We start from the raw sequence: 26,802 nt of genomic DNA on the forward strand, positions 1-26,802 counted from the left end.
TGTCCAGTATACCAGAAGGAACAAGACGCACCTGGTGTGAATAGTGACTGATGCCCTGGAAAAGCAGGCCAGGAGTTAAGGGGTCCCGTTGCATGAAGGGTTTTTTAAGAGATTTGACCATGGGTCTTTAATGTTTCATGCTCTTTATCAGCAGTTTACAGTGCATCGACTACTGCTTTGCCAACTTTGTTCTCAATAGGCATATCAATTAAATTTGCTTGTATCTCAGTCTTGAAACCGTAGTTCCAGAGCCACGAGTGCCATAACGAGTGTCCGCTGAGCAACAATTCTGCCAGCAGTGGCAGCTGCATCTAGTGAATTTTTACACCCGTTTACCCTCAGACACAGTCATGTGTCTCAAGACACATTTCTCCCCACTTTACAAAACACAGCAAAGGGACCAATTATTTGGACGGTAAACTTCAATTTGATAATAGACAAAGACACGTATAGGTCAAGAGGAGACAGGTGGGGAAGCAATCAGATGTCAAAAAAAGTATTTCTGTCCCTTGCAGTTTCTGGGTTGAGGCATGAATGGAGAGCAGATAACTGGGATGAAAGGGATTTCTCATACTACTCACATGAACATGGGAGTTCACTCACATAGACTATGTCATGGTAAATTAAAGCATATCGATTCCGGCGAGAGGAACAATGATGGCTCTAATCCTACTCTTGTAAATTGTTTATTAGAATCGGAGATGTCGGAATGTAGGCAGAGAAAGTGGAAGCCATCGCCCCAACTTACAACAGGAAAAGTCATTCTTAGCTTGGAGGTGGAAAATGCGATCCTTTACTTTTTTCATAATGACAGAACACCAGATGTTTTAGGACATACACACGATGGGATGCAGTAAAGGCAAATGCCCACAGTGTCTTTATAGCGAGAGAAGCAAACCTCAAAAGAATTGCTTTAAGGAAGGAAGAAGAGTCAACCCGAAAAAATACAACAGCTAGGGCAGGAACACAGGAGGGCGGGATCTAGACCGGCAGCTCCAGCTCCGCAAAACACAATTAAATTAACATTCAGAACAAGGCAGAATATACAATACATAGACAGCAGCACCGATTTTACGAAATGGAAAATAACCTAAACACGTTACTAGCCTTTTAACTTAAAGTGCTAACAAGAGCAAATCAAATACCAAAGTAGTAAAGTACATACCAAAATGGAAAACACAACTTACTGAGGGCTTTCTAAAGGACCCAATACACCAGTGAATCATGCAAGAAGCAAAACATTGTGGTCTTTCTGAACAACATTAAACAACTAGCTCTCAGGGCATAAGGGAGGCATGAGATAGGCCAAATATAAAAGTAGTAATTAGGGAAATTCAACACTGAAATAAGGGAAAGCTCCGGCCCAAAAGGTTGTATCCCACTTTTCTATAAGAAAATTGTCAAGCCGTTGCTGGACCCAAACACAATAGTATTCCAAATCCAAGTCCCTAGAAAAGTGACGGACTCCACGGGGGAGGCAGTGACGGCAGTGCTGCCTAAGCCATGAAAAGATCTGGAAGCAGGCACATCATATAGACCTATAGCTCTGCCGACCCTAGAGGCTGCTTGATATGCAAAGATACTGGTGACTAGGTTGGAAACATTACTGCCAAGTTCAAAAATAATCAATGCGGGTTCATGTCGGGAAGACAAGCATCAGTCGTAACAGCCATTGCTTTGGAATGTTCCAATAGGAAACTTGCTATGTTCTTGCTCACTGTTATTTAGTGGCTCCCCATTTTCAAACACCTCCAGTTTTTGTAAAGATCATGGTACTGGAGTTCCTTTCTAAAACTACACACTGCAATTAACAGAGAAATTACTTATTCCCAGCGTTACATAATGGGTGGAATCTAGAGCAGGTAGCACTTGGCAATGCCATCATGTGCAAAAGGCTTCAGTTTGCAGGTGATGGACCATACCACAATCCTAGATTTTCAGCAAATGACTCTGCAGATCACTTCCAGGATTTGGACACTAAACTTTTTTTAAAGTAAGCTCCGTTGTGGTGCAGGTGACTGAATGTACATCCTCTGTTGCCATGGAGAAGCATGGCTTTACAAATTCCAATGAAATTCCGCAATCCAGAGGATTACAAATCAAAGTAATATCCATAGATAGAGATGTGGGCATTGCCAACGTCATGCAAGAGGGATTCCGACAGATCAGACATCAATTCTATGTATGGCATGTCTAAGTCCATTGCCAAGAAAATCATGGGGAAGGGAGAATCATGGGGAAGGGAGAAAAGAGGACTGCAAAGAACTACTAAAGCGGCCATAGTCCATTTATTATCATCGCTGGTGGAGTTCTAAATGAGTGAAAGTTCAGTAGACCTACTGGTGGAAAAGTGGCAAATCAATTATCAACGTAAAGAATTTTAGTGCAAATTACAAAGGCATAAAATAAACCGATGACAGAAAGTTCCCATACAGAGCAATAGAAACATTGTCCGAAGGAATTTGCTTCGAGTTGGATTGCGGATTTTGCTCGATGCCATGTTTTAAGAGCATGCATTGCAAATGATGAACAAACTTGCACGTCAACATTTTTTTATATTGTGTAAGTAACTTTTAGATTGCAATCATTTCCCAGCCTCATTTCACCTATAAAATGTCAATGGTGAATATTAAATATTTCTTTCAGCCACTGTTTGACAGTTCAGAAGGACAAGGCTGAGAACCAAACAAGAACAATGCCACATCTGAAAGATAAGCACACATTTTTTAGTGCATTTACATCCAAGAATACCGGAGGCCACCGAATGTGTATTGAAAGAATGTGTTATGTTCTAAGGTCAAAGACCTTATCTACATAAGAGCCCAGCCTGGGTCCCCAAAACACTCATTCTCGCAACTCTGAAGCTTACAGAGAACTGGATTTCTTAACATGTCCTTATAATTTTGGATACACAGTGTAGAGAAAATGTATTTGCAGTTTAAATGTGATTGTATTCCATGACTATCTTTACTATGTATTTTAGAGGGCACTATGTCATTATTTCGATTTTTGTAGGTCGCCTAACCAAAAGACAGATTTTTTTTTCGGCCGATTTTAGGCGGCCTACAAAAATCAAAATAATGACATTTTTCCACGCCCTAACCTGCTCTGCTCAGATTTACTCCAGATCGGGGGTATCACACCCTGCCCCCCAACCCTTGTCCCCCGCTGCCTCCCTCCCAACACCCCAACCCCTCCAAAACGCACACACAGAAATACACGCACATATCCACTTACCCGGTCTCCATGAAGGCTGCTTGCGGGTTCTGGCATGCCTGTCAGCCCCTGCAAGCACTCTGTGCATCACAGGGGCTGACAGTTCTCTCTGTGCAGTTACAGAGCAGTCTTTCTAAATTGTTTTTTTTCCGATTTTTTAAAAAAGGTCTCTTGACCTAAAAGCATTTTAGAGTACGAAATGATGTAAAAACTAAGAACTGTTGCAGCATTACGTGAAGCACCACCAAAAAGAGTTGTGGACCAAAAGAGGATGCAGCCAGTTAGCAACTGATTTATTATGGCGGCAAAACAACACAGGTAAAGTAGTGATGCCAACTAAACTATTAGAAGTAGCATTCCAGCAGCTACACTTCCCAGCACACAATGCAGATATGGATGAGAGATGCAACGGAGCGAGGTACATGATAGTGGTAGTTTGCCCATTTTCACGCTAGGTAGAGGCAGGTCCTTGTGCCCGCCCAGATGTGAAGTGCGCTGCAAAATTCCCCCGCTGGGGAATTTGCAACGTAATAAGCTCTGACAACGGCACACATTTTGTGAACGATCTCTTTAAAGAAGTGACATCAATGCTAGGGATAAAGCATAAATTGTGCTCGATTTATGGCCCGCAAAGTAACGGTGTGGTAGAAAAGATCAACGGATTACTAAAAGGCAGACTCTCAAAACTATGTTTCACGCTTAAGAAAAATTGGGTGCACTGTCTCTGCTTGGCCCTTTTTGAGCTGAGGAACCAGCCAAGCAAGGACCACCATTTGTCGCCCCAAGAGATCGTGACAGGGAGACAAATGCACACAGCACACTCACCCCTCCGTAGAAATTCAGATGCACACAGAAGTGCAACTGTACTGGGAGAAGAATTTAATGACTACCTGACTAGACTTACTAAGGCAGCACGGATGATAGCTAGAAAATCTGCACCACCATTCATAAGTGATGAGGAAAATGAAACGCACACTCCAGAGAAAGAAAGCCCAACCGGTCAGCTGGTACCAGGGGAGATGATATACGTCAGAAGCTTTGTGCGTAGGTGGAATGCTCCAAGATTTCCTGGCCCATACGAGGTGGTGTTTTGCACACCCACAGCGGTGAAAGTGAAGGGCCCGAGATATTGGATACATTTAACAGACGTCCGAAAAGCATATGACAGTGTGGGGTCAGCAGAAGGTGCAGACGGCCCCGATGGGGTAAATGTGCATGAGTTAAAAAAAAAAATGTTTTTTAAAAAACGCATGCGACATGTATTAAACTGACAACTGTATTATAATAATGTTTATGACAGCGTATAAATAAGTATAAAATGATTTCACTCACTCTCTCCCCTTCCTCACCCTGCACTCTTTCTCTATCTCTCTATCCCTCTCTCTCTCTCTCTCTCAATATCTCTCTATGCCTATATCTCTCTATGCCTATATCTCTCTATGCCTATATCTCTCTATGCCTATATCTCTCTATGCCTATATCTCTCTATGCCTATATCTCTCTAAAGTAACACTGAAAAGCGGAAAATGCAAAAATAATTGCACTGTATGCTTAATGCGCCCTTTTCTATGTTTCAACATGTAGGAGTAACCATGGCAACGAACAGGCAGCCTGCAACGATTAGCAATAGGGACACTAGGAATAGAAATGTTTTTCATTTACGAAGATATTCATACGAATGTGGGTTGACTGTCTGTGCTATTATATTTTTTACACTCATGTTTGGCTTGGCAACATATTACCTAATAGCATTTATCTACATTGAGATAAATGAGGGGGGAGGTAATGGAACTAATATGGAAAATGTAAGCAAACCATTTAAGGAAGGTAACTATTTAATATGGGATGGCTTTCAGCTGGTATGGGGGTATGGCCCGCATCCAGACGAGGCGAAACGTCAGAACGATACTAACAACAAGCCGACCATCCATTTGAAGCCCCAAAGCCACACCAAGAATTTTAGCGTACATGAACTAAATGATCGACACCCATCTGTTATATCATGGTTATATGGCACCACTGCTACCCCACCCGCAACGACAATCAGTCCTCCCCGAGACAAAGACTACACCACAGAGAGAATGAAGGAAAATATTGAAATGGCTAACAAATTCATTACTCTGTATGAGGAATGGGAGAAGGAGGGGGCTGGGGAGAGGGAGTCCCTTTTGCACGCAGCCAGACATGCTAAAACATTCCTTAACAACACGAAGAAGAGGGAAATAGGTAGAAAGAGATATGATGAATACTATGGCCTGGGGCTTGACACGATAGAGGATCCCAGGCACCCAAACCAGTCGAATAAATGGTATGCAGACATGAGCTCCACAGCCAAACAAACAACTAATGAAAGTTGCTACGTGTGCTCCCTGATTCCCCATGCCTCAGGCACACCTAAAGTCTTAATGCCGCAAGAATTGCCTCTTGCAGACTCCCAGTGTCTCCTCCATCTCACTCTGTGCAGAATTATGAACACCTTTCAGGCACACACTGTATCTTTTGAAATGCTGCAGAACGAAAATACGTGCTACTGAAGACCAAAGGGAGTGGTATGCTTAAAGGAACTATTTTTAGTAATAAAAGGAACACTATTTTCAGAAAACAAATGGAAAGATGACGTGGTAACGTGCAAAGCTGAAGCACTGCGAGGGCTGCCAGCCGAAAAACTACAATGTATTGCAAAGACGTGTGCCGCGGTGTGGTCAGAACATGTGGCAAAATTGACCTGGGTGAGCGCTATAGAAAAAGCATTGAAACTACAGAAAGAAATCCCAAGTGAATTTTGCTTCCTAGGAGAAGGGAAAATCGACATGGGAAGAAACACGAACTGCAGCATGAGCCTAATGATCCCAGACATGAAGAAAGGAACAGCAGCCCTGATGGACACTTACTGGGTCTGTGGCAAGCGGGCGTACATGCACCTCCCACCATCATGGAGCACGTGTTCCCTGGCGACACTGCACTCAGCTTTAATGGTAATACCGGAGAGCCACCTCGGCCAGGGGGGGCCGGAAAACGACTCAAGTTACAACCAACGCCTCACCTACTGAAGAGCCACCGCTGTACGCCCTCTCAGAGGGAACCGCCGACAAAATCCTGTCCAGAAAGCGGAGGTCATAAAACTATATCTCAAAGGCCTCCTCAGAACTCTTGGCACAGATCCCAGACAGGTACAGGTTATTCAGCTCAGCAGAAAGCTTCTTTGCCTCCCTCATTCCAAGCATCCAGGCCCGAGCAAATGCAAAATGGCTGCGGATCACACAGTGGGAGCTGATTCAATTGGCCAACAACACTGAAGAAGGATTCTACTTGATCAAAGTGGAACTAAGGGCACCGAGACTGATGACAATGCAAAACAGGTATGTCCTAGACCTGTTAACAGCGATGGACGGAGGTGTTTGCCGAAAAATTGGAAGTGCCTGTTGCACTTTTGCACCTTCTGAAGATGCTGATAACGGGACACTATCACACGTCATCGCCGCAGTCCACAACCTGGGGGAAAAAATGAAGACAGAAGGTGGCACTGACCCAAGCACGTGGTTCGACAACCTTTTTTCCTGGGTACCTTCCTGGATGGGGCTCGCAGTGAAATTACTAATGCCCCTCATCGTGTTTTTATTGTTGATTTTTTGAGTGTGCCAGTTGGGTCTTCGATGCTGCGCAAATGCAGTCCCCAATGGAGCACTGATGATGGTGACGATGGGCAACGCCGGAGGAAAGGCACGGGCGCAACAGGAAGCACACGTACAAACTGGAGAGGCTTCAGAATCCAAATATAGAATGGTGCCCAAATATTACGACGGGGATATAGTGGACAGGTTATATCATACCACGATAAAGGAACCCCGGGAACTAGAGTGGTACACGGAGGTATGGGTGGACCTGGAGGGAGATATGGGATGTACATATATGACTTGCACCCCAGATGAGTATGCCAGAAGGGGGGAAAGCCTCCGGGGGGTGTGCCGAGCATGGATGCCAATACCAGCCTGGGAGGAGGCAGTGTTGGCTGAGAAAGAGAGCGAACGACTGGGGGAGCTAAGGTATTCGTTACTTAAGTAATGAAAGGGGGGAAATGTAGGGAAGAGTAGGTCAATAGGACCCCCCCTCCCACTACATGTCCCACCCTGGTTGAGACCCATGACTTGTCGGCAGCCCCCCGGCCTCCCGGGCCAAGACAGCGAGGCGGCTGCCGGCCGACACGTGGGGCTGCACCATCACGTTATGTGGCAGAGAATAGACGCCATCTTGTATTAAGTCATCTCCATCTTGCTAAGAAACATGCATATCTAACCCAAGGCAGAAACACTGAACGCTGCAGAGTGACCCCCACTTGACCGAGCTCACAGAGGCCCACACTTCCCCCACCTCCCACTGCATGGCAGATCCGCTGAAGACTCGTTCTCACGAGTCACCAGACGCGAGCGAACAACAAAATAAAACACTGTAGCTTTGACCTTCCGCAGTACATCATTCCCCCAGCTATGAACGAGAACATTAGGATGTAACTGAGATCAGCCCAAACCCTGCAGGCCCTGACCCCTGTACCAAGCCCCCCAGGCTATAGACGGCATGGCGCCTTGCACCCATACCCACCCCGAAAGCCCTTGCAATGTGCAGAAACCATTTATGTAATATGTGCCTTGTTGACTAACGTTCGCTGCTAATATAAAGGAGAATGGGTAAAGAGAAAGTTGTGCAACCGATATTACATGTAATGAAGAGATATACAAAGACTGGACAGCTGATAACTGTGAACAATAACTTGTGTTGCTCTCTTAATACACTCTTTACACACACCTGTGTAACACTACCTCATGTTCGTATGTCAACTGTAAATGTGACATGCTATGTAAAAAAGTATGATCATCAGCTAGCATCCCATGTAAATACAAATACATATGAGTGCTTTTAGGAACCCCATGTGTTGTTAGTCGCCCCTCACCCATAAGACAGTAAAACCGCCTCATGCAAGATGCCACGGATGGAGCTGCAAGGCCATTTCCCCCTCCCCCTGCCCAAGCTCTCTCGAGACGGTGTTCAAATAGCAAAGCCTTGCCTTCCCTCCCGACCCTGCTGGACCCGTTTCAAGCATCCGCCACCCTCCCCCGTGTCAGAGGCAACCACAGCCCGACTCCGTGACTTACGAGCTACCTGGTCCTAAATCCCGCCGCCTTTCAGGCACCGGTCACATGCCACACACGGGTCAGTAGTACCTCCATCGACCCCGAGTTAATGACCCTAGAAAGGGCGGTGCACACACGTTTACCAACAGATCAGAGTACCATCCCTCACCGAAATTGCCAAAGATGGTTAGTTAAGCACCCCCGCCCATGCCCCGACTACGCCCATGGGACCTGATTGTTTGAACCTAATGTGCCTCCCAAACCGATGTATTAAGACACTCCAGATCGCATATCATTGTTCCTGGCCATGTATTGATCTAAGGTCAGCGTTTACAAGAGTTGCAACTCAACAGAACACATGAAGTGTGATGAATGTGTGGGAATATGTGGCCAAAAGGGCAAATGTTAGTTTAGCTATCAATCGTTGTTACAAGGCATGTCCGGCCCAGCGCTACATCCCGATGAGCCCAGCTGACCTCCCGCCCCACGTGGCGCAGCACCAACGTCCGCCAATCCTGGAGAAGCAACTGTATACAATGTATACCACCTAGCCAGCACCACCCAATCCCCGAGACTATGTGGCCCCTATAGCTTACCTCATGCATGACGTGTATTTGTAATATAACTAACTGTCTTTGCTATTGTCTGACAGAGCGCTCTCAGAGTTTGCAGAGTCCTTTGCATGCCCTATATTGAATTATATAAAGCTCTTTTGATCTTACCCGCACTTGGGCCTGGCCTCATTCCCCTTCTGGGGTGTGTCCATTATTGCCTCTCACTAAGGGGGGTGCGTTTCTGGGGACACTTACATTCAATACTCCTAACAAAAAAGGTATGTGGGAAATGGTTACCTGTTTGTATTTCAATGTTTGACAAAGGCGTCCATCATATTTAACATCAGGAAAATATTACATTCTACAAAAAATAAACGCTTTTGGGTGTGTTAAAAATGAACATGTGAAAATAAGGCAGACGGTTTTGTGTGATATATGTAATGGTCCTGGTAGAGGACACAGATTTATGCAGCTAACTAATGTTTTGGTCTCTTAAATAGACATTGCTTGTGAATCGCTCCACCCTTTAAATCATCTGCTAGGAGAAAGTGATAAGCAGTACTTATGGGGCGCAGGGAGGTGGGTATTTGTCTCTAGAGCGTCCTAGCGTTTCACTACGACAAACAGAAAAGCGGGCCTCATACGTAGAAGGACAACTCTTTAAAAACAATATTCTTTGGTATAGTAAAAGCAGGCACTAGTGCCTGCAGGGCCTGTAGGATTATTTAGGATACTGTGGTACATGACATTACATTGCTTTCAATGGAATCAGCAAAATGGATGCAAAGACAGCAGATTTAAATGCACTGAGCACGTGTAAAAAATGCTTCATGTTATAAGTCAATTCGCCATCTGTGTAGTTGCATTGAACTAACCCAGATTAATCCATTAACAAGTCCCTATTAAATAATATTCAATTAGAACTCCTTTTAACATTGAAATGCAAAGTGACTCAGATGGAAAATTCAGTTTTTCATTCGGCAGAAGTAAAACGTGCAAGAGGATACATTTGCGGTTTCATTCATTTTGAAAGCGTTATTGTCCTTGCAGTAAGCAAAGTTGATAGATGTAGGCCCTTGCTGGGTGATTGGACAGAGAAATACTATGGTTCTAGAAGCTTACTGGGGTTATAGAAGACGTCAGGAAAAGGTCAGGAGGTAGTTTTGACTGACAGGGCTGATCTAAAATGAAGGAGGCAGTCTGTTTCTTGCTGTCCGGGGAAGAAGGGGAGAGTAGCAGACAGAGGGAGAGCCGAGCTGTCTAGGCCTTAGATGCAGCTGGGGCCGTGAGCTGACCTTCGGGGGTGCAAAAGCAGTGTGGAGTTTGCAACACTCCTTTTGCTGATAACCCGGCAGAGAAGGGGCTTTTCCTGATAAAGCGCAGAGGCTTCACAGTTTAGGATGAGGATCTGTAAAGTGATAAGAGTGCGGCTAAGGTATTATCTTTGTAGTCAGATAGACAGAAATAGATCCTTAGTTTCAAATGAATTAGTAATTTCTTTCCTCACATTGTAATTGAAAACACTGTGGCTTAACGAAAAAAATGAAAAGTTGTTTGTGCTATGTTTGTGTCTTTTTTCTTAGAAATTATGTTCTGTAATCGCATTGTGTTTCAAGTTTTGCTAAGAAAAAAATGCTTTCACTGTGTAAAGGCTGGATCATGTAGTTTCTACAAAAGTGTTGGTTGTGTGATATATGTATCGCAACATTTATTTCAAAATGCTACATGCATAAAAGAAAATAATCGCACAAAAACAACAGAAGCAATGGGGCTGTAATTTTTGTCTGGTGATTATTTTTAAAGAATGGGAAGTAACAAGGAAGTGCCTTAGTGCATACACAACAGCTGTAAAATATTTACCACAGGGGTAGAGTGAAAAGTAAAAGTTGGAGAACTACATAGCAAGCTAGAAATTCTGTGATGCACGTGTGTGTGTTCAGCTGTGCATGTTGGAAGCTGAACATAACCGTTAAATACAGAAGGCTGAAGTCGTATACAGGTCATCGGCATAACAGATGGTGCTATTACGTTCCTATAAATGTAAGGTCCCGTGATTTGTACTTACAGTAAACCCTAAAATAGAATATAAATACAAAAGGGGAAAAGGCTCAAGGCAGTATTATAAATATGCTCACCATTTTTATAGCACAATACTAAACTACCGCCATTTTAATACAGAACTAAAATGCCACCCAAGTCATATAATAGCCCTATGACAAAACACCTAACAGGCCCCCTTGACAGCGAGGCCCTGGGCCACTGCACAGACTGCTCATGCCCTGAGCAGCCTTGAGCTGATGCTCGTTCTGCCTCCCTTTGAACAGCTGCATGAAAGACATTGACTAAGCTAACAAACTTCTTCCAAAATGCAGTATTTAAGCACTTACTAAAGCGCTACACAGGTATGATAGGGCACAATGTAAATAAGCTACAGAGTCAGTGAACAACTTTTTCAAGCTTACTCACTGATTTGAGAATAAACGAACTGCTCGTTGAAGAGAAACGCCTATTGCTACTTGTGAACTGTGACTTCAACACTGCAACTGCTTGAGGAATGCAAGCAAGCATTCCTCTTTGTCAATGGTAATACCCATCTTCTCTATGGGAAAGGGAGCTGCCAGGCTTTGTCCTATTTTCAATTGAGCAGTCCTGCACTGCCCTGCTCTGTCTGATGATTGAAACACTGGGCACTTTTATGCAGAGGGGAGCATTCACCCCCTTAGCACCTGTTGCCTCGCTTTGTGGTTAGATGGTGCACAGTGGGGGTCGGCAACCTTTGGCTTTCCACCTGTTTTGGACATCTTCCATTAGCCTTAGTCAACAAAGAGGGATCATGGGAGTTGTAGTCCAAAACATCTGGAGAGACAAAGGTTGCAGACCCCTGGTGTTCACCAACTGTGCCTCTGGGATTACACTCATTGGCCTGCCACACCACTTATTTACAGAGATCACTAATGAACCCTCTCTTTCCCAGGAAGAGCTGCCAGGTATGGTCCATCTCTGTGCACAGGTGGCTGAACATCAAAGACCCCCGCCACGTATAGGTGAGCTGTCACTCAGTGTTCCTAAGGTGTACTCTAGGACAGCAAGGGGAAGATAACGTGTCTGCTGCGGGCATCACTGCACCACGCCGTTATGTGATACCCTAAAGACTGGCGGTGGGCTGGCCAGCTCGCTCGGCTGTGCCTTGAGCCATCACTCACCTCCCCCTGTCAGGTCTGCATTGCTAGCAGTGATGTGCGCCTCTCCGCCGGCGAAGGCAGGTAAGAGCAGCTTCAGCACTGCGTATGCGCCTCTGTCAGAAACCCGACGCGATCGGCCATTCGAGAACCCGAGCTCCGGCTGCCCTGACAGCTTAGGTAGCCAATCAGCAACCGCTGCGGGGAAACCTCGAGTCCGCCAATGGCCTGGGTTGTTTAGGGGCTAGGCCACGCCTCTCTCGTTGCCGTCTCTCCTGGTTCCGTGACGTCACAGTGGCAATGGCAGTAGGCGGTCTGTGTAAGTCGCAGCGGGCGCGGCGCGCGGCACCGTGACAAGGAAAGAGCTTACGGCCGCCCCCTCCAATCTAGCTGAGAGAAAGAACTAGGCGGGGCCCCGCCCCACGCACGAGGTAGGAAAGGAGGCCGGACATTGATGGGCGGGGAAGTGGGCGAAGCTTAACTTCTAAGGCTTCCTATTGGCTCTCTGCGTTTAGTGGTTATGGCGTCATGTGTCAGGCAGAGTAGCTGCTGTCTCAGATGAACGCGGGGTAGACTTAACATTTCTTTTAGAGCCGTGACGTTTATACGCGGCTTTTATGTGGCATTTTACTACTCCAGGAGTCATTGCGTTATATAGTTTACAGTGAACCGTAATTTGAGTGCAGTTGGACCTGCAGCGCAACAAGCAAGGGTGGGTGGGTGCAGACATGTCCCGTCTACCATAGTATAGAACATCTTACTTCCCTCATATCAGAAAGTACCTCGCCCCCTCTCACCCCTTCCCCCCTGACACCCCTGTCTGAGGCACTGGAATGCGAGCTTGCAAGGAGTGGGCTACGTCACGAACGTAATCCTCCCCTGGCTGCCGCAATAATGAGAAGAATTGGCAGCTGGGGGGTTAGCTTCAACTCTGGAATGTGTGTCGGCGAGCTCGCTCTGGCTGACGGGAGAGAAGTGGAGTATAAATCTCCCCCTAGAACATACCAGGGGTTTATAGATCAATCCTCAGAACGTTCCAACCTAAAATGTTTCTTTTCGTGCTCCTCAAGCTCGTAGGCACATTGATAGCGCTTTACCTAATTGAAAGCATTGTACCTATTCATGAGAGGATCAAAGTTAGTCTAAGCTAGGTGAGACCCTCACCCTGCAAAGAACATGAGTTCCATATGTCAGCTTTGCACCTTTGAATCATCTTCACCCTTCTAAATTCCTAATGCCTCCCAGAGAATTCAATCGGCTTACTGTTCCAACATTTTACAACCTACCAAAAATGTTCTAGTCAATTTCAATGGGATCTAAATGTGCTAGGTAGTAGTTTATTACAGTGTACATGCTTTATTTATTTATTTAGTTTCCAAGAAAACTGTTTTACCTGCAGCAATGATTACTTGAATGTTCAACATTTTTACGTTGCATTGATTTAGGAGTACACAGTGTGCCAGATTCTTGCTCTCACCCTGCCCTTCCGATATTGAAATGCCTTTCTGTCTATTGGTCCTCCTCAACAGTAAAATTCTGGGCTGTCTTTGCCAGTCTGCGCTATAAGTGCTCCAAGACAGTTGGAGGGATTTAATGAGCGAATGTTTTGTAGATTTTTCTCACATTTCAGATGCCAGGTCGCCTGGAGATCATGCAAATCAATGGCAGTGGTGTGCAGTGTAAATCCCAGTAACGTAATATTGTCGAGTAATACAGTGTCACTTTTTCAGTGATGTCAGATGTGGGGTGGAGTGAGATAATTTGTTGTGATGCAGTCATACATACTTCCAAAAATGACGTTCTCTAGGAGCGGTGGACCGCATTTATCTTCTGGATTTTGTTGGAGAGAATTCAGCTATAACAACCGAAAATGTGAAAGTGCTAAACAGTCTGGCGTGTATTAGAGCAACACCCTCTCCTATACATAGCTCTCAACCATTTGTGTCGCAAAAGCGGATGAAAACACCCGATTTTATTTTTGGCGGGTGAGAGGCCCATTGAAACAAATGGGCGTGCAGGAGGCTTGGCGGGTGAGTCAGCTGTTTACAAGGCGGGTGACACCCGCCAAAAGCGTGGGATTTGAGAGCTATGCCTATATCATCTTTACAGTCTACAAGAATGCTGTAATACAGTAGCCTTCTGATAGATGCGAGTCTGTGATGGCCCAGGAAATGCATTTAACCACGTTTCCATGAGGATGACGATAGCAAGCATGTATGCGGTCCAACATCGACCCCAACACAGCTTATCTGGAGGAATAGGTTATGAAATATGGTTAAAAATACACATGTAGCATGTTTATCTGTAAAATAATTTAATATGATTAAATAAATATACCTTTCTGTCTTTTAAATATTTGCTACTCCCTCCACATGCAGACTCCCTGTTGAGGCATTAGCAGATACGGTTTATGCTAGTACATTATGGGGTGAAAACAAATCTTTTATTTTTTTTTGCTAATAAGAAGGGCACAGTCAATGAGAAGCCAATAATATGGGAGGAATTTAAAGTCACTATGCATGTGGTTTTCAGTTTAACTTCATACAGGGTCAGGCTAACTCTCAAAAAGCAATGTTTGTATCTGGAGAATACAGCGAGTCGATTGGAAAAAAATATGGTGGATAAGGTGCAATAGTGGAGCAACTGATTTGTTGAACACATGAAATTATGGGGAAGCATGACTACAAAACGTATAGTGTCAGACAACATGCAGAGGTAGACGGAGCAGTATGTACATTGGCACAATTAACAGAGAAAGGGGTCCCAGGTAGATTCTCTAAGTGAAGAACTGGTGCAAGATTGTATTAAAAGTACTTGCCCTATATTATAAACAGCTCTTTTCAGCAGATTAGGGTAGATCCTGAACAGATTTCAATATTGTTAGATGAAGCTTCTATTCCAACGTTCAATCCTAATGATTTAGCGTATCAGAACTCTTGATACAGCTACCTGAGATTGAATGGGCTGTAAATAAGATGAATAAAGATTGCCTGCTGAGTTGTATCAGTAATAGCTAGCTAGACCTATTGGCACCCAGACTCTTAGCAGTCTTTAATAAAGATTTTGAGAAGGGTTACCTTCAAGAGTATACTAGAGAAGCCAGGGCAGTTGTATTACTAAAACCTATTAAGGATCGTTTTAAATGTGATTAATTTAGGCCCTCATCAATGATAAAGGTCGATAATAAAATATTGGGTAAGTCTCCGGCATCGAGACTTAAGGAATTATTGGGAAAAAAATGAATGACGATCACTCAGAATTCGATGGTTAATATACATAGTTTATGTAGGGTATGTTGGGGATAGGGATCTATTAGGCAATTAGAAGCTTGGATATGCAGAAGGCTTTCATTGTATTGATTGGTTATACTTGATTGAAGCACTCAGGCGGTTAGGCGTTCTGGGCTCCTTTCTGAGATGGGTTTTCTTGTTACACACTGTCCGATTAATCAGGGTCAGAACAAATAAGGAGACTTTGCCTAGTTGGAATACGGGTCGTGGCACTCGGCAGGGATGCCCTTTGTCACCAGTTGTGTTTGCTCTGCCATTATACACCTGGTTTGCTAGATTAGTGAGACATTTTGAGAAATAGGGGTTCAGATTGGATCTCAACCACGTATTATGTCCCTGGTTTGGGGTTGAAAGACCTGATCAGAAATGTTCGAGGGAGAAAAGACCAAAGATCATTTTTTCTCCCCTGAACATTTCTGACTTGCCCAAACCCTCACCCACACGCCTACCCACACCCCAACACACCTCTACCCAAACCCCCCAACCCACTACTTACCCTACATGCCGTCTGGCTGTGTCCCTGCGACGCCTGTTCCCTTTCACTTGCGTGATCGGGAACCGGCGGCGCAGGGTCCTTTTCATTTAGTTTTATTTGGGACAGCTGCAGGGGTGTCCCCAGAAACCCCTGCTCACAATATAGTGAGCAAGGATGTGGGGGACACCTCTGCAGCCCCAAGCACTGAATGCGTGATTCGGTCGAACTTGTTGGCCGCCAGATTTTTCGAACGGCCGAAATTCGCCCAAATCACGCATTTCGTATTTTTTATTCATCATTTTGGACGGAACCATGTCCCCATATGCCAGTTACATTTTATCATACATGAAGGACCCAGCAACATCCTTCCCAGGTATCCTTTAACATATTGAAAAATGTTGTCTTGGGTTTTATTTGGGTTTGTTTCAGGTTTAAATATAAATTGGTCTAAATCAATGTTATATCCCATTCCAATGGGCTCCTTGAACGTTGCAATCAAATTTCCCATTCCAGCTACATCTGCCACTTTCTGTTATCTGGGAATCTGAGTAAGTGGACATATGGAAGTAGTATACAGGGAAAATGAAGAGCACCTCCTATGTAGGTTTGATAATAATGTAATAAGCTAGATGACATTTCTGATGTCAATGATGGGCCGTAATTCTTTATCCAGAATGATTGATACCCAAGGTTTTATACTTTTTCCAAGTCATGATCATAGAGGGTCCCAGCAAGGACTTCTAGAAGTTAAATGCGCTCATGCTTCAATTATATTGGGTTTGAGGATCACCTGGGATTAGACTGCATACACTGACACTGCCATATGAAAGCAGAGGAGTTGAGGTACCACATTTTAAACATACTGTAAGCCACACAGCTATAATATGTTATCCCATGGTTAGATCAACGTAAACGCGATTTTGCAGAGTTGATACCGCCTATGCAACATACCCCTTCTGAGTAAGGAGATGAAAAACAGATCACATGTGCATGTATCCGCACTCTTGAATATTTGTGTCAGAGTGGCGACTTCTCCAGATTGCAAGGACATGTATTGGCCACATTTTATAATATGAAATAAAATAAATGCATTTTCCACTGTGGAAGAATTAGATGTTCCTCAGTAAACTTACTTTTCTGCAAGAATTGAGGTTTTTAGGGGGTATAACCTGGACTCCGCTCAGCCTCACCCTGTTCACTGTATCCTTGTTATTTTCTGAATGTTAAATCTTTTAGTATCCACGTGCAATTTGCGACTCACCCAATCTTGTTATGTTATGTTTCATTTTTTGTGATGATACATTTTCAAAATAGTAAAATGTGACATAAAAAAAGTGATGTTTATGATTTAGTGTGCTTCATGCTTCTTTGGGCAATTTTATGAAGATGGCAGATTATTTCCTACCAAAGAATTTGACAGAAATGGCAAGTGGGTTCTAATTCATTCGTAGAATATGCAAGCATTTGTGCACAGTGCAGACAAGCCTGGTCTGGCCTTCCACAAGAACTGGAAGTTCATACTGTCAATAGAATCTTTTATGAATTGGTTAATGGGGGGAGAGAGGGAGATATATCTCAACACAGTATAGGGTCTGCTTTGTTACAAGTCAAATTGCATTAGTAGGAGCACGTGGCTGATGGGAAGAGGATTTGGGGGAATTGCTTGTGGACGCAGAATGTGCTAGAGCATGCATTAATTTTAAGAAAGTATCCATAAATATGAGCTTTACGCTCTTCAGTCCTTAATGTCTACAGCAGGCGGACATAGCAATGGTGTCCAACTCTGGGTCTCAAGGACCGCAAACTCATTGTATGCAGATGTATCTCATGAATATTAATGAGGGATATCCTGAACATCTAGCAACATGTTTCCGGCTCTCGAGGCCTGGAGCTGGACAACCCATATCAATTCTGCTGCTTTTACTAGTTGTGATCCCTGCCAAGAAGCATGGGAAATGAGATGCTAAATTTATTAGCCATGGCTTGGAAAAAAGACTAACAGTGATTCAATGGAAATCCAAGAATTAATTGAAGATTGTTAAATCGTGTGCTGATATAAGAAAGTGAGAGGGGCTGGATGGAACTTACAAATCTGCAACAGAATTTAAGGAAGACGGTTAGTGTTCTATGTTTGATGGCAAGTACAATGTGTGAGGTATGGTATGGATTGATCCAGGAAGGTACCTCAATAACGATTGTGTTATATTTGCTCTGCTGCTGAAGGGGGTGGGTGAATCAGAATAGGTTTATATTATAATGATTTGTTGATTGATATTGTAAATCTTAACATTGTTGTTTTATTGTTAAAAAATAGTGGAATACATTTTTTTTTACTACCTCCTTAAAGCTTTACATCTTTCATCAATTGCTTAATTTCATTCAGACTTTGGCATAGCGATTTAGTGGGATTGCTTGTAAGGCAAGAGCTTCTACCATACCTTGTTGCACCAGAGATGTTTGTTGGACTCTTTTGTTTGAACTGAGGTTATAGACGTGCCTTCCCATACCCTGCCCTCCTATGTTCAGTTGTATCGCAAAAATGCATCCCGCTGTAGCCAGTTGTAAAGATGAAATACCCAGCTGCCCTTTGCCATTCCAGACCTGGACAGCAATGTACTGTGACGTCCCTGAGCTGCACGTTTTAGTGATTTATGTGCATGATGTGCTACTACTACTACTCCACAAGCACCCCTGTCCAGTAGCCGAACATTGATGTCCCAGCTAGACATGCACCATTGTTTAAGGCTACCAGACGAGACACTAAAATCGCCAAACAGAAGTAATTTCCTCAGAAGCTCACTGTCACCTCCTCAGAGGTATTCTTCCTTTCCTCTCCTTCCCCCAGAAGCTCACTGTCTCCACAGCTCTGGTTCTCTGTAGGCTGGACTATCGCAACAGCCTCTTTCTAAATCTGGCTGCTTCTACTCGCCGCCCTCTGCAACTTATCCAGAACAGGACTGCGAGACTTGTCCTTGGCCTCAAGCCCAGCGATCATATCTCTCCAGGACTGAAATCTCTACACTGGCTCCCTGTGGCTGCGAGGATTAAGCTCAAAACCCTCTGCATCGTCCACAAGACCTTCTGGGGCCTGGGGGCTCAATACCTTCAACTCTCTCTTCCTAAATACCTTCCTTCTCGACCTCTTCGCTCATCGGCCTAAAACTCCCTCAGGGTCAGTCGCTTCTCCAAGCAACAAGTTGGTGGTAGATCTCTATCTCCGGCTGGGGCCTCCCTCTGGAACAACCTCCCTGCCTCCCTGAAACTTGAGAAGAATCATCTTCGGTTCTGGAAGCACCTCAAAACCTTTCTCTTTGCTTCTGCTTTTTCTCCTCCTCTCCCTTGCTGACTTCCTGGCTGACACTGACATCGCAGGGTTATGGTTGCCTGTGTTAAGACGGATTTCTGAACTCTGTCCTGGTGGCGCAGAAGTTCAGAAGGCCAACCTAATTACTTGGAACAGGGTAACCTCTGGACGAGCCAGACCAATCAAGGTAGCGATCGCGGCGGTCAAGACTAGGTCTCAAGAGGGGTGAGGGTGACTGAAAGCCCGCAATGAGCACACAAAGCAAGAGCGCTTACAAACTACTCCAAACAGTTGTTATATCAAAAATATATACACATTTATTTTAAGGCCTTTAAAATAATGACCGTAGCGAGAAAATCACAATATCACAATATTAAGCCAACACATACCATATCAACACAATATATATACAAATACGACAGTCGCAAGCGTTATATGCACGAAATGTGTAGTCCACCTGAAAGGGAAAGAAAACAGGCAGTGCGATAATGCTTTAGACTCAGTTCGCCTTCAGAGGCACCTAACTAGATGGAAGTCTGAGCCCTGCGAAGAGTGGAGCCTTGTGCTCAAAGTACCTGCACACGCTGGTGCCAACGGGCAAAAGGAGAAGCTCTTCGGAGGAAGTCAGGCAGTTCGGGTTAGTGCACAACAGAAGAAGAACAGGTTCTGCGACTCAAGCGCAGCCTCCACAGTGAGCAGAAGCAGAGCGCGAGTACGGACAAAAGGGTGCTGTTTTTACACAGCGGGGAAAAGCAATGGGCTACTGCAGGAGGGCGACCAGATCCTAGCTATACTACTCACCGGTCCCCGATGCAAGCAGACCCAGGCTTCTCCACGTTAATTTCAGCAGCTGGCAGGTTCAGAAGAGCCGGGAATGCCTCGTCGTCGTGTAGAGAAAAAAGACGTCCCAATCGAAGAAACCTGCACAGTTTTGTCACCACAGCAGGGCAACGGAACGGCCGTGTGTATCTGAGCCAAATGTACACTACTCACTTCAGACTTGGGAACGCCAAGTGTACGAAGCGTGTGAGAGTGACAAGGACTCGAGATACTACACAACCTGGCGGCGGTTACAGAGCAGGACTCCCGTGTAAGCTGGTCAGTCAACTGGATGGCCCAGAGACGCTTCCGAAGGCTTACTGGCAGGAGATGATGAAGTCGCTGAGAATAGCTGTTCCTGCTATTCCAAAGGTCGAAGCACCAGTACAGGCCTTCTGGTTCGATCAAAGGAGGAAAGGGTTTCACAGGACGACAGCAGTGCAAAGGAGGAGTCCTTCAGCGGGTCACCAGCGATTCCTCGGTCCAGCCTCTTGGTTGCAGGATACTTGGCTCCTGAATTCCTTCGTTCGTGAGAACTCAGGAGATCGACATGGTAGTGGTGTTTCTAGCCCCCTCTTATCCACGGTTCCCTTCGCGCCAAAACGGAGGGGAGCCAATGGGAGATCCGCTCATCAACACACACACCATTCGTGGACCAATCACGGACCACGGTGGTCCCAGGCATTCACACTACCCTAGACTCTCTGGCACCCAGGATGTGTATTGGGACCAGACATCCCAGCCCACACCCTGGAGGCACACAAAAGACATGTAGAAGCCCGCGAAAGCATCCGTGTTTCGCGGGAAAGTACATGCCCAAATAAGGAAGGCCCCGGGTCGCTCGACCTGGGGAAGGTGAAGGGAGCAAGACGGTCAGTGGACAGGACAAAGGAGCCTCGTGGTCTGGCCATTTTGGGAGCCAGGCCACCATTTTGGGTTCAGCGCGAAAAACGCGCTCAGAACGCCAAAAGGAGCTCAAAATACACAAAACGATTGCTGCCACCATTCCAATCCCTAAATGACTTGCACCGATCAAATACAATCCTAAACGAGTATCTAGGGCCTGTAGAAGGCTAGAGACCCAAGAGAGCTGTAACTTAGCTTACAGTGCCCTCTTGTGTCATGTTGCACGAAAGCCGCAACATGGTAAAAGAAACTACGGGAAACAGCGTTCCCCGGTACTGACTGTCTTAAGGGCATGTCAGTTTCCCCATAAGAAAAGGAGCGAAAGCCCAGAGGAGTGCAGCAGAAGGCTGCGCTTCTCTGGCAAAGTCAAGAACAAGGTGAAAAACAACAGCAAAGAGTTTAGGGGTTGCCACATGGAAGGAAAATTACCTACAATTACGAAATCTTTCCTAACAGCCTGGCCGCCCTCTGATCTTGGGCCCAGGTCCCATCCCCCACCAGCCGCACTGCTGCACTGCCCTCCTGGCAACCACACACTTGTGGTCTGTATCCCTACAGTCCCATAACCAGCACTTGACACCTGATGTCTGCACTTACCCATGCACTTGCCACCTGCTGGCTGTACTTTACTTATTGTTTGTTTATTTTCTTATTCCATGAACTGCACTGTCCTCTCCCCCTTAACCCTCCGCACTTCTCCTCCCTCCCCTTCCCATGCACTTGCGCAATCTGAATGACACCTGGCCTAGTAGGATCATTGTCTGTCTTCCCTCTGTTCCCCTCCCTTGCCTCGTCGCGCCTTGAAACACCTGTGTATAGGCGCGTTATAAATGCCATATATCATATCATATCATATAATTTGACCACTTTTCTGGACACAAGCTACAAATCAGTAAGAAGTCAGGCTCAAAAACAATGAGAGCAATGAGAGAGAACATGTTGCATAATCAGTGCTCAAAATCCAAATATTGCTTCCATTCCTTGCCTCAAATATTGTTTCATGCTTCTATCTAATCAGCAAGAAATAATAACATAGTTTCTGGCGAGACACCTCGTCAAAGGGTGCCATAGAGTTTTGCTTTATTTATTTGTTTTTTAGTTATGTATTCATAGAGCGCCGCAGCCCTTGGGCATCAGGGCGCTAAACAAAGAGATGTAGGACAACATAAAGTGACAGGACAAGTGGGACAGGTGACTGGTCGAAGGTGGGTCCGGTGGTTACTTAAACAGAACCGTTTTCAGTTCTTTTCCATTTAGTCATGGCTAGGCTGGGGAAGGCTCGGCCCAAGCCATTGGATTTGTTTGCTTGTCCAGTTTGTTTCCTGATCTTAATGATTGGTTGGGTACGTAACGTCTAATTTGTTTTTTGAGATAGTCGGGGGTGGAACCATAGAGACAGTGGTGGACAAGAGACATAGACGTGAAAGAGATACGATCCTCAATAGAGGAGTGGAGAGTTTTTCTTTCGTCAGAGATGTGATCTCTATTGGACTTGCCCGTGATTGTTCTTATTGCATTATTTTGGATGACTTGGCATTACTTAAGGCATTTTTTGGTGGCACCTAGCATTAGGGAGTTTCCATAATCTAGTCTGGACAATATGATGTCTCTAGTGATATTGGAGCTATTTTGTTGACTCAGGTGGTGGTTTATTTGTTTTAACAGTCTTTGATGGTATTGACATGTCTTATTAAGATATGCCACCTGTGCTTCTGCTCCCAGTGAGGCCTGTGGGTACACGCCTAGAGTCTTCACTTTTTCTGAGACCACTACTGGTGAGTCTCCAATGTAGAAAGTTGCATAAGCTGGATCTAGTTTTGCTCTTGCTTGAGGGGATCCGAAAACCATAAGTTCAGTTTTCCCGCCATTGAGGCACATCCAGTTGGATTTCATCCAGGCCTCAATGGAGTTGTAGACTGAATTGAGCTATCATTGTCCGTGGTGTGGCAGCCAGTTAGTTCTAATACCAATTTCATATCATCTGAGAAGTTTGTGAAGAATAGGCCCAAGTTGGTCAGAAGGGTGCAGCGACAACACATATAGATGTTAAATAGCAGCAGTGAAAAACTGGCCCCTTGAGGGACTCCGCAGTCTACCTGCTGAGAGGCCGATGAGTGGTCGCCCCATTGGATCCTGGAGCTCCTTTTTCCCAGGAAGGAGGCTATCCATTCAATGGGATCCGGGGAACAGCTGCCTGACTTCTCTAGGGCCTTATGCCATAGTAGGGTAGTAAATGCATTGCAGCATGTTTTAGGCCACATCTTTTGATAATTGTAGTATTATTTGTTGTATTGTGTAGTTTTATATGTGATTCTATGGATAAATCTGAAAAAAAATATTTTAGACTGACTGACTGATAAGTGTGTTCTATAAAATGTGCAGCAATTTAATTGCAGCATCTATTACTACAAACGATGACACAGGCTCTATAATTTGATTTAAGGTGTTCATCTTCCATGGCTCCACCTGTAAGTGGGGAGGAGGAGTGCAGTTGAGGCAAAGTGTGTGACTTATTTAGGTACGGATGGGGATTCGTCTTTTCTTATTACATTGGCCAAACTATGCAGATCTCGGCAACACATTATTTACACCACTTCTTTAGAAACAGCATTAGAACTAGGCACAGGGCCCCACAGAATTACTGTCTGCTGAAATTATGCCTTTGTATTACTTTATCTCAGAACGTATTTCAGAGGCGGCATCTTGTTCTAAATTCTAAATTCTAACCTGCTTCAAACTGAGTACTGGGGATAGACCCACTTTTCCTTCCCTCGTTTATGTTAACCTGCTTCCTGTATCCAATACCACTCTTATGCTCAACAGTACACACATATGCAATAGTTAAACGATTATTTGTATGGAGCTAGTCAAGATTAATGTCAGCATCTCCCAAAACATAATGATTTCTACTGTACTGCTGTTTTATGTTCATGATATTGATTATTGTAGTGTAATTTTGTAATAACTGTCGGTGAGCCATGGCGCTATTAGCGCCATGGCTCATGCCGGTAAAATACCGGCACCGCCTTGGCGGAAAGGGGATTTACCGCCCCATTCCAAGGTTGGAGGGGTGGTAAATCCCCCTTCCGCCATTGCCCTTCCCCATTCCCATTTCTGCCCCATAGGGCTCTATGGGAATGGGGAAGGCGCTAATTACGGCACCGCAATTTTGCGGTGCCGTAATTAGCTCCGAGGTCCCTTAGCGGGTTGGTTTTTAACTCCTGTTAAAGCACCAACCCGCTAAGGGACCTCGTAGTAAGGCGGTAATGGTTAACGGTCACTGTTACCATTAACGGTGGCCGTTAACCATTACCGCCTTCCGTGTAATGAGGCCCTATGTTTTGATAATGAAATCTGATTTAAGCATGTAACACTGCACACTCCTCTTGGTGTTTATGCATGCAAACTAACCGGTACATTGCAGCAGTTTCAGTTGTGGCATGAGAGGGCACCAGTGGGGCCCACGAGTTGACGTGTTGGAAGGACCCATCATTCGAGGTCCTGCTAGCCAACAGGGAGTGGTAAACTGCCACGCTCAGTTTACTTGGGCTCCTCCAGCCTAATCTCTGACTGGCTGGGCTTATGCTCGTACATCAGGCACTTTCATTTCTCTGAAGGTTTCTGTGAGGGACGATAGAGAGTAGTAGACCCTCCAGGATATGGGAGTTTTTTGGATTCCTAGGCAAATCCACAGCAAGACCCTGGGCTGACAGTCATGTACAATGTTCTCAAACACGTGCCATATTGAAGTCAGTGGGTGTTTGGGGAGGTAGGAACTCTGCCACAAGAAGATTATTTTAAAAAAATGGGCCAAATGTATTTTTCTAAATATTTTTCCTATACACTGACAAAAAAGGCACCACAGGATTAAGAGCACTTACTTTTTGTCCTTTTATCGGTATGTTTGGCGATCAAAAAGTTATTTTCACACAGTAACATATATATTTTTTTAACATAGCCCATATTTTCAATTGTTGTAGTTCTTCAGACGGCAAATGCCCACCCTCCTCTTCCCCCCATCCCCCCAAGAATATCTGTAGCATAAAAATGGGGAGGTAGCTTTTGGTAAACATTCCTGTCAGTACGGAGATCCTAATGGATCCCCTAATGGACATCCTTTGGAAACCATTTAGGCTTTCGCTGCTGACTCCTTGCGACATACACATTTCTCCACACGATCCAATCACAGGGTCTGTCCCATGGGGCCATTTTGATAAGTCAGCTGTACCTAGAGATAAACATCTTTAGACATGCTTGAAGACGTCCATGTATCTTTAGGTATTGTAACTGCAAAAATATCGCCACAATGTGCTTTTGTATTTTATTTGTCATTTGGTTAAAAATAACCTTTAATAATTAATCGCCAGAATAAAACACATAAAACACAATAGAACTCCAATGCAAAATATCAATTCATAAAACCAAAAGGAAAAATAAATGAATACGACGATTAAAACCTGTGATAAATTAAAATAGACATGAAACACTTTCATAAGAAATTCCTACAAAACAGAAATACATTTCCAGGTACTTTAAATCATTCAGTTTCTCCCAATTTCAAGCATTTAATAAAATAATGTGCTTGTTATCTTTGTATTGAAGCATTCACCGTGGTAAATGTGACAACAGGCAGGAGGCTGTGCTTTTTTTAACGGTGCTTTAAAAGTCTTTTTGAAACACCTTTTACCAGCATTAGCCTGTAATTTTGGTGTTACCTGACCAATTCACCTGTCTTACATTTCAGAGTCTCCACCTAGGTGTACTTAAAGTATCTACGATGGTTAATATATATATATTTACTAACGCTGTTGTGCTTTCAAACCTTCTGAAGATCCGCTAAATTATCCTTCCACTGACGGTTAATATTGGATAACTGGATGGCCCTTCCAGGGCAATGCTTTCTTGTTCCGAAATTTGTCTAGAAATCATGTAGGCTCTATGTTTCACTCCGCCCTCTGCAACTCATCCAAAACAGGACTGTAAGACTTTTCCCTGGCCTCAAGCCCAGGGATCGCATCTCGCCAGGACTGAAATCTCTGCACTGGATCCCAGTGGCAGCGACAATTAAGTTCAAAACCATCTGCATTGACCACAAGACCTTCTGGAGCCTGGGACCTCAATTTCTTCAACTCTCTCTTCCTAAATATCCCCCTTCTCGAGCTCTTCGCTCATCCACCTCCAACTCCCTCAGGGTCAGTCGCTTCTCCAAGCAGTGAGTTGGTGGTAGATCTCTTTCTTCTGCTGGGGCCTCCCTCTGGAACAGCCTCCCTGCCTCTCTGAAACTTAAGGAGAACCATCTCTGGTTCCGGAAGCACCTCAAGACCTTCCTCTTTGCTTCTGCTTTCTCTCCTCCTCTCCCCTGCTGATCTCCTGGCTGAATCTGAAACTGCACTGGTTACCTGGATACCCTCTGATCTCGGGCCCAGGTCCCCTCCTCGCCATTTGCCCACCTGCACTGCCCCCCTGGCAACCATTGAACTCGGGGAATGTTTCTGTATCCCTACAGACCCTACTAGCACTTGACACCTGATGTCTGCACTTACCCTTGCCACCAGCTGGCCACACCTTTTTCATTGTCTTTATTTATTTTACTGTTATCCTGTGTACTGCACTGCCTCCTCCCCTTTCCCCCCACACTTTACCCCTTCCCCCCACCCCCGCACTTGCGCGATCTCAATGTCACCTGGCCTAGTAGGATCGTTGTCTCTGTCTTCCCTCTGTTTCCCCTCCCTTGCCTCGTCGCGCCTTGAAACACTTGTGTATAGGCGCGTTACAAATGCCATATCATATCATACCATGCCTCTTCTGTTTCATGCAGCTCACTGAATCATGTGTTTTCACTCGGCTTTACAACATGTACCTGGGTGAGAGCACCAGGAAGCCAATTCTAAGGCAGCATGTTATTGCTATAGAATACACTAAATCATACAATT

General features: G+C 44.8%; 2 protein-coding genes across 7 annotated transcripts in view; one reads left to right on the plus strand and one right to left on the minus strand.

Moving 5' to 3' along the window:
* The window catches only part of CLIP4 (CAP-Gly domain containing linker protein family member 4), a 609,451-nt gene extending 597,063 nt beyond the window's left edge, over positions 1-12,388 (minus strand). For all 6 annotated transcript variants that reach the window (XM_069608715.1, XM_069608714.1, XM_069608711.1 and 3 more), the window contains exon 1: positions 12,100-12,388. The gene's annotated coding sequence lies outside the window, so the exon portion shown is untranslated. The remainder of the gene's footprint in view (positions 1-12,099) is intronic.
* PCARE (photoreceptor cilium actin regulator) overlaps positions 12,382-26,802 on the plus strand; it is a 669,787-nt gene continuing 655,366 nt past the window's right edge. The window contains exon 1 of the mRNA XM_069608708.1: positions 12,382-12,506. The gene's annotated coding sequence lies outside the window, so the exon portion shown is untranslated. The remainder of the gene's footprint in view (positions 12,507-26,802) is intronic.

Source organism: Ambystoma mexicanum, chromosome 4q (assembly GCF_040938575.1).
Source record: "Ambystoma mexicanum isolate Mex_15411 chromosome 4q, UKY_AmexF1_1, whole genome shotgun sequence".
Taxonomy (NCBI): Eukaryota; Metazoa; Chordata; class Amphibia; order Caudata; family Ambystomatidae; genus Ambystoma; species Ambystoma mexicanum.